Raw genomic sequence first — 6,937 nt, 5'->3', positions numbered from 1 at the left:
ATAACAATTCGAATAATTATTTTAAGATTTCAGTTTCCTCGTATGATAAATTTTGGCTACCCTCAATGAGCAACTTGAGATTGGTTTTTATACGCCCGTCAATTTTTGACAGGACGTATTATGGTATACAAATGTCCGGTGTCCGTCCGTCCGTCCGTCTGTCCAGCGTAAACATGTCGCACCGTAACATCAGAAAGACTTATCCAAATTTCATGAAACTTTAAATAGTTGTTTCTTATGATGATCAAACAATCTGTATACTTTTTGGTGAAAATAAGATTACAACTTTTTCAGTTACGGGACTTTGTAACTAAAACAGGGGTGTGTTTTTTTTCACATGTCGCACCGTATCTCAAAAATAATTTATGATTATTAATTTGAACTTTACACACTTCTTAGTTATATTAATCTTAAGATCTGTATACTTTTTGGTGATGTTTCAAAATTTTATTTTAGAGATATTGAGTATTTTGTTAAAAAAGGGGGAGGGGTTTTTCACATGTCGCGCCATATCTCAAAAACAGTTTGTGATTATTGCTTAAAACTTTACACACTTCTTAGTTATATTAATCTTAAGATCTGTATACTTTTTGGTGATGATTCAAAATTTTATTTTAGAGATATTGAGTATTTTGTTAAAAAAGGGGGAGGGGTTTTTCACATGTCGCGCCATATCTCAAAAACAGTTTATGATTATTGCTTAAAACTTTACACACTTCTTAGTTATATTAATCTTAAGATCTGTATACTTTTTGGTGATGATTCAAAATTTTATTTTTGAGTTATTGAGTATTTTGTAAAAAAAGGGGGAGGGGTTTTTCACATGTCACACCGTATCTCAAAAACGATTTATGATTATTGCTTAAAATTTTACACACTTCTTAGTTATATTAATCTAAAGATCTGTATACTTTTTGGTTTTGATTCAAAATTTTATTTTAGAGATATTGAGTTTTTTGTAAAAAAAAAGGGGCTTTTCGCATGTCAGGCCGTATGTCAGAAACTATTTATGATTATTGCATAAAAATTCACACACAAGACGACGGGCATATCATGCGCTCATGGCGCAGCTGTTTATTAATTTAATACAATGAATGTTAGTTAGTAGATGTTTCCTAATACCGTTGTATTTATTGCAACCAAAGAACAAATGAAATGAATCCTCACGAGGAGAACCTCATTCACAATTTTGACTCTTTGGTATTATATTTGATTTAAATAGGTCGTTAGTTAGAATTATATTTGATTTAAATAGGTTGTTATTTAGAAATGAGGCTGAACAGAGCAGCTGTGATAAGGTTACTTTTCATTTCCGGGGATCATACATGAAATGCCTAGGAACAGTCTTTGTTTCTTATGTATTATTCAACAAAGAGTTGGGAACTTGGATATGGTATCAAGGGTACGGATAGAATTATGAAATTTGTTTCATTCTCTGATTGACGAAGAAATAAATAAAACATTTGTTTTGGAGAGTTTACAAAAGCTGGTGATTAAATCATTGCCATTGCACAGTGGATAGACAGTTGCATTTTGTAAAGATGGTGGGAATTAAATCACCCAAATATTGTGGGGCAAGACCATTGTATATCTTATAAAATAATTGTAGTTTTCTTCTGTTTCTTCTACTTTGTAAGGGTTCCCAGCCAGTCTCTTAATATAGATTTTCGGTAAAAGTAAATATTGGCAATACTGTTAAAATCATTGCAGCTTGCAGTTGCAGTGTTTTAATCAAATACCACAGTTCTCCCACAATTCACAAGCATACTCGAAGAAAAGACAAATACAGACTAGATACATTTTTTCTTGGTTCTGTCTATTCATCTAAGATTTAAAATTTTAATTTTCTGAAGACTCTAAAATGTTTTTGTAATCTTTTTAACAATATTTTCTACATGTTCTTTCCACTTTGAGTCCTGGGAAAGAGTTACACCTAAGTGTTTATGATTTTATGTGTTAGATATTGAACTCCCATTGAAAGATAAAACTTAAACTATTTAGGAAATCAATATTTGAGCAAATTATTATTTCCCTTTTGTCTGGGTCAAGGATTAATATAGTAAGTAGTAAGTATAAGAGAGGCGAAAGATACCAAAGGGACATTCAAACTCATAAGTCAAAAATAAACTGACAACGCTATGGCTAAAAAAAAGACAAACAGACAAACAACAGTACATAAAACACAGCATAGAAAACTAAAGACTGAGCAACACGAATCCCATCAAAAACTCAGGTGCTCCGGAAGGGTAAGCAGATCCTGCTCCACATGTGGCGTTTTGTCTGGGTCAAGGATTTATATAGTAAGTAGTAAGTATCTTACTATATAAATCCTTGTTAGGGTATTAGCTGCGAATTAGACAATGTATTAAAATATGTTTTTTTTAATGATTTTTAGCTCACCTGGCCCAAAAGGGCCAAGTGAGCTTTTCTCATCACTTGGCGTCCGTCCTCCGTAGTCCGTCGTCTTTGTCCGTTAGCTTTTACAAAAATCTTCTCCTCTGAAACTACTGGGCCAAAAAAAATTAAACTTGGCTTAAATCATCCTTAGGGTATCTAGTTTAAAAGATGTATCCGATGACCCCGCCCATCAACCAAGATGGCCGCCATGGCTAAAATAGAACATGGGGGTAAAATGCAGTTTTTGGCTTATATCTCTGAAACTAAAGCATTTAGAGCAAATCTGACGGAGGTATAAATGTTCATCAGGTCAAGATCTATCTGCCTTCAAATTTTCAGAGGCATCAGACAACCCGTTATTGGTGGTTGTGTTCAACGTTTGGTTAAGTAATAAAAAGAAAATAGTGACAACATTAAAAAGAGAAAAAAAAGGAAAACACAAGGAATAACAATTTATTTGAATGACCTGGCCAACAGAAATATTATTATATAGGTAAAACGATGCATATATAATTGAACAGCGGTATACTACTGTTGCCTTTATTAAATTAAAATGGGACACTAAATGGAAATGATGGAATTAATAAAAAAAACAAAGTCTCACTGTTAGAAATGCAGCAAATCATTACTGATAGATTAGACAAGAAAATCAACAAGGAAGATACAAATGTTAAGCTTCATGATGAAGTTTATAATTCATCTAGGCATGCAGCAAACAGACATCCTATTAACAGTGGACAGGATCAAATCTCGTCAAACAGAGATTCTATTAATAATGTACACATGGTACAGGATCAAATCTCATCAAACATACATCCTATTAATAATGTACAGGATCAAATCTCATCAAACAGACATCATATTAATAATGATCAAAATAAAACCTCGGCTCGCCAAAACAATCAGCAAATGGAAAAGCAATGTGACAGTATGGGAACACAAAGAGCCAGCAATGGAGGTTACAGCCGGAAGAATAGTGAACCTCCCAGCTATATACAAAACAGAACATGTATACAAGACTATGATGCTGTGAGAAAAGCCCAAGGAGCTGAAATGTACATGAATGCACCATCAAGATACCATGGATCACCTCTTATAAAAATTGAACAAATCCGCGTTAACAACATACATGGCAAGGATGTACTAGAAAAATATTACAAAAAATACCCAAGTCAAAGGGATTATTAATGAAACCTTGCGAACACAAAGATCAGCTGAAAATGAAAGCCATGGCCAAAATACAAAGATTAGATTGCCAAAAAAACACTATACCAAACATGAGACCATCAAAGGAGAACAAGAACCATTTTTTAGAGATAGGCCGGGGAACAGAAATAAACTTTCAATGTGCAAAGTGTAAAAGGGAACATGACATATTTAAAACAATCCTTCAGGAAATTAGATTTGTGCTGTCTACAAGAGCATTGGCTTTTTAAATAAAGGCAACAGTAGTATACCGCTGTTCGAAACTCATAAATCGATAGAGATAAAAACAAATCCGGGTTACAAACTAAAACTGAGGGGAACGCATCAAATATAAGAGGAGAACAACGACACAACAAAAACACAACATTAAAATGTAACACACACAGAAACGAACTATAATATAACAATGGCCATTTTCCTGACTTGGTACAGGACATTTTAAGAAAAAATGGTGGGTTGAACCTGGTTTTGTGGCATGCCAAACCTCCCGCTTAAATGGCAACGTCAAACACAACACCAAAACGACAACATCACATGACAGGACCACAATACAAATAAATGGGAGAACATATAGGACAAAGAAACACACGAATAATAGCTAACAAAAGGTACTAGGCTTAAAATTCAATACGCCAGACGTGCGTCTCGTCCACACAAGACCATCCAGTGACGCTCAGATGAAAAAATCTTGAAAGCCAAAACATGTACAAAGCCGAAGAGCACCGAGGACCAAAACTTCCAAAATGTTGCGCCTAACACGGAAAATCAGAAAATCCAGAATTGAGTATGATTGCTCGTAGAGCCTATATTGGTGTAGCCATGCTTTGGAAAAAAAGAGATGAATGACAAAATCTAAGTTATGGTTGATGGGAGCAATAGAATACAGGTTATACAGATGGAAACTGACAACACACCCTTATGTCTCATTAATGTGCATTTTTGCGCCTGTCCCAAGTAAGGAGCCTCTGGCCTTTGTTAGTCTTGTATGTTTTTTAATTTTAGTTCATTTATATGTTTGGAGTTAAGTGTGAAGTCCATTTTCACTGATCTAGTACAAATTTGTGTTTAGGGGCCAGCTGAAGCCCGCCTCCGGGTGCGGGATTTTCTTGCTGTGTTGAAGACCCATCTGTGTCCTTTGGCTGTTTTCTGCTCTTTGGTAGGGTTGTTGTCTCTTTGACACAGTCCCCATTTCCATTTCATTCCATCTGACAACAAAGATATGGATAATGAGTACAAGATACGCTGGCACAAATGACAGAAATAATAAAAAAAAAATACTGGGACACTCATGATATACTGTTATATGGAGACTTGAATCGGTCTGCATGTACATCGATCAAAACATCTGATGATCCTCTCTTTTAAAAAGATATCCTTGGCAATAAACTCATTGGAATTAAACCGAGATTACACAGAGACGAAAAACTTTTTCCATTATAACAGTGTATATCAGGAAATCTTCTGTACAAATTGATTTTATATTCTCAGCAAATAAAGAACCAACACAAAATGTTCAGATCTTAGAAATGGAAGCAGAAAACACATCTGACCATGTAACTGGCTTAGCTACAATCAAAAGAAAACTGGTTAGGAAATCAACAAATCAAAATTAGTCAGTGTGAGAACAAAATGGGAAAAAATTCAACAAAATTATCAACTGACCATATCTGATGGAGTGGAAAAAATACTTCAAAGCTAGTAACAAAAGATAAAGGTGCTTATTTTACGAATTTAATGGACCGGCATAACTGCAAGCTAAAAATGTTTTTTTTTGTAAAGCCAATAGCTTAACCTTACTTTTTGCCCGGTCGTAGCCATCTCCTACGGATGCAATAAATGGAAAGAAAATGACTGTTGGTTTTTTCATTCAAAATGCAACCCGACAACATTTTTGACTTTTGTTTCTATTTTACAGTCCTCAAACTCTTGATTTGGTATTTTCTGAAGTGTTCCTAGTGGTGAAGTTGAAATCATCCCAAATTTTACAGACGCCGTCACGAATTCATTGACCGTTATGACATATCTGTTTCACAGATGACGACGGATATGTTCCAATTGTCGTAACCACAATCCCGTCCTCTTCTAGAATTCGACTTACCGAATTAGAATTATCACTGGGTTTGTACATGAGTAACACGTCGGGTTCCGTAGAGCAGGATTTGCCTATCCTTCTAGAGCACATGAAATCGGCCCCACTATTTGGTGGGGTTCGTGTTTCTCTGTCTTTAGTTTTCTATGTGGTATTTTGTGTACTGTTTGTCTCTTCGTCGTTTTCGTTTACTGCCGAGGACTTTTGTTTCAGGTCAGTTTGTTTTCGACTTATTAGTTTGAATATCCCTTTGGTATCTTTTGCCTCTCTTTTATGTCATTTTATTCACTGAATAAATGCATGCTCATTTTGCGAAAGAGCTGCAGTAAATGCAACTGTCAGGGTTTTTGTTGTCAATATCATACCTGAATTGATTTGAAATTATTCAAACTACTCGTCCAATCTTTCCACCAATGAATTTTATCACTTCTTTGATTACAGGAATAGTCTCTTGTAAGTTATGCGAACCGTAAGCAGTATGTTTTTTGCAAAACTTTTTCTAATTGTTGAGACGAATCTGCATGCAAATGTATATTGGGTGTCAAAATTAACAGACATTTGCATAGTAATAATGTCTTGTACTTTCTGATCTTTGTAAGACCACAGATTAATTCTAAAGGAAAGATAACTATTTTTTATGTTGTTCAGCTTCAATTTAATGTCCGTTGAGGTAACTATAATATTGAAGGTGTATTAACGTTTTCCGTCATCATCTGTTTCCTATAGAAATTACTTCACAAACAAAATAGGATATAGTATATAAATATTGTTTATACAAAATATGATTAGAGTGAGGAGCTACATCAAAATATTAATTATAACTACTTTCATCCTCTCATACTGTTATTATTGTACAGGAGTTAAAAAGTACATATAGTAAAAAAAGATTTGTGTCATTATTGGTCAGTGTGTCAAGTCAGGTGGTTTCGCTGTAAATGTTTATCATATTATTAAATTTTTTTAATACTAATATCAATGTTCCATAAGTCCAGTAATACTCTCAAAACAAGCATTAACAAGTTTAACTTTTACTTAATTTGTTTGTTTTTTTATATAGCATTTCTTTTTTTAGATTTACTAAGTTTAAACTTAACTAAAAAAAGGTCACGATCTACTCTCTCACATAGGTACTAGATTAAATAAACAAACAATTATTTTATTTTGAAAACCAATTGTATTGTATTTACAAAATGTGTGTTATCGGGTGCAATTGCCGGGTGTAATCACCCGTTTATAAGTTAGTCC

The sequence above is a fragment of the Mytilus californianus genome, unplaced genomic scaffold (genome assembly GCF_021869535.1).
Source record: "Mytilus californianus isolate M0D057914Y unplaced genomic scaffold, xbMytCali1.0.p SCAF_3, whole genome shotgun sequence".
NCBI lineage: Eukaryota > Metazoa > Mollusca > Bivalvia > Mytilida > Mytilidae > Mytilus > Mytilus californianus.
The sequence above is the reverse complement of the archived record's forward strand: the minus strand, read 5'-3'. Positions refer to the sequence as shown.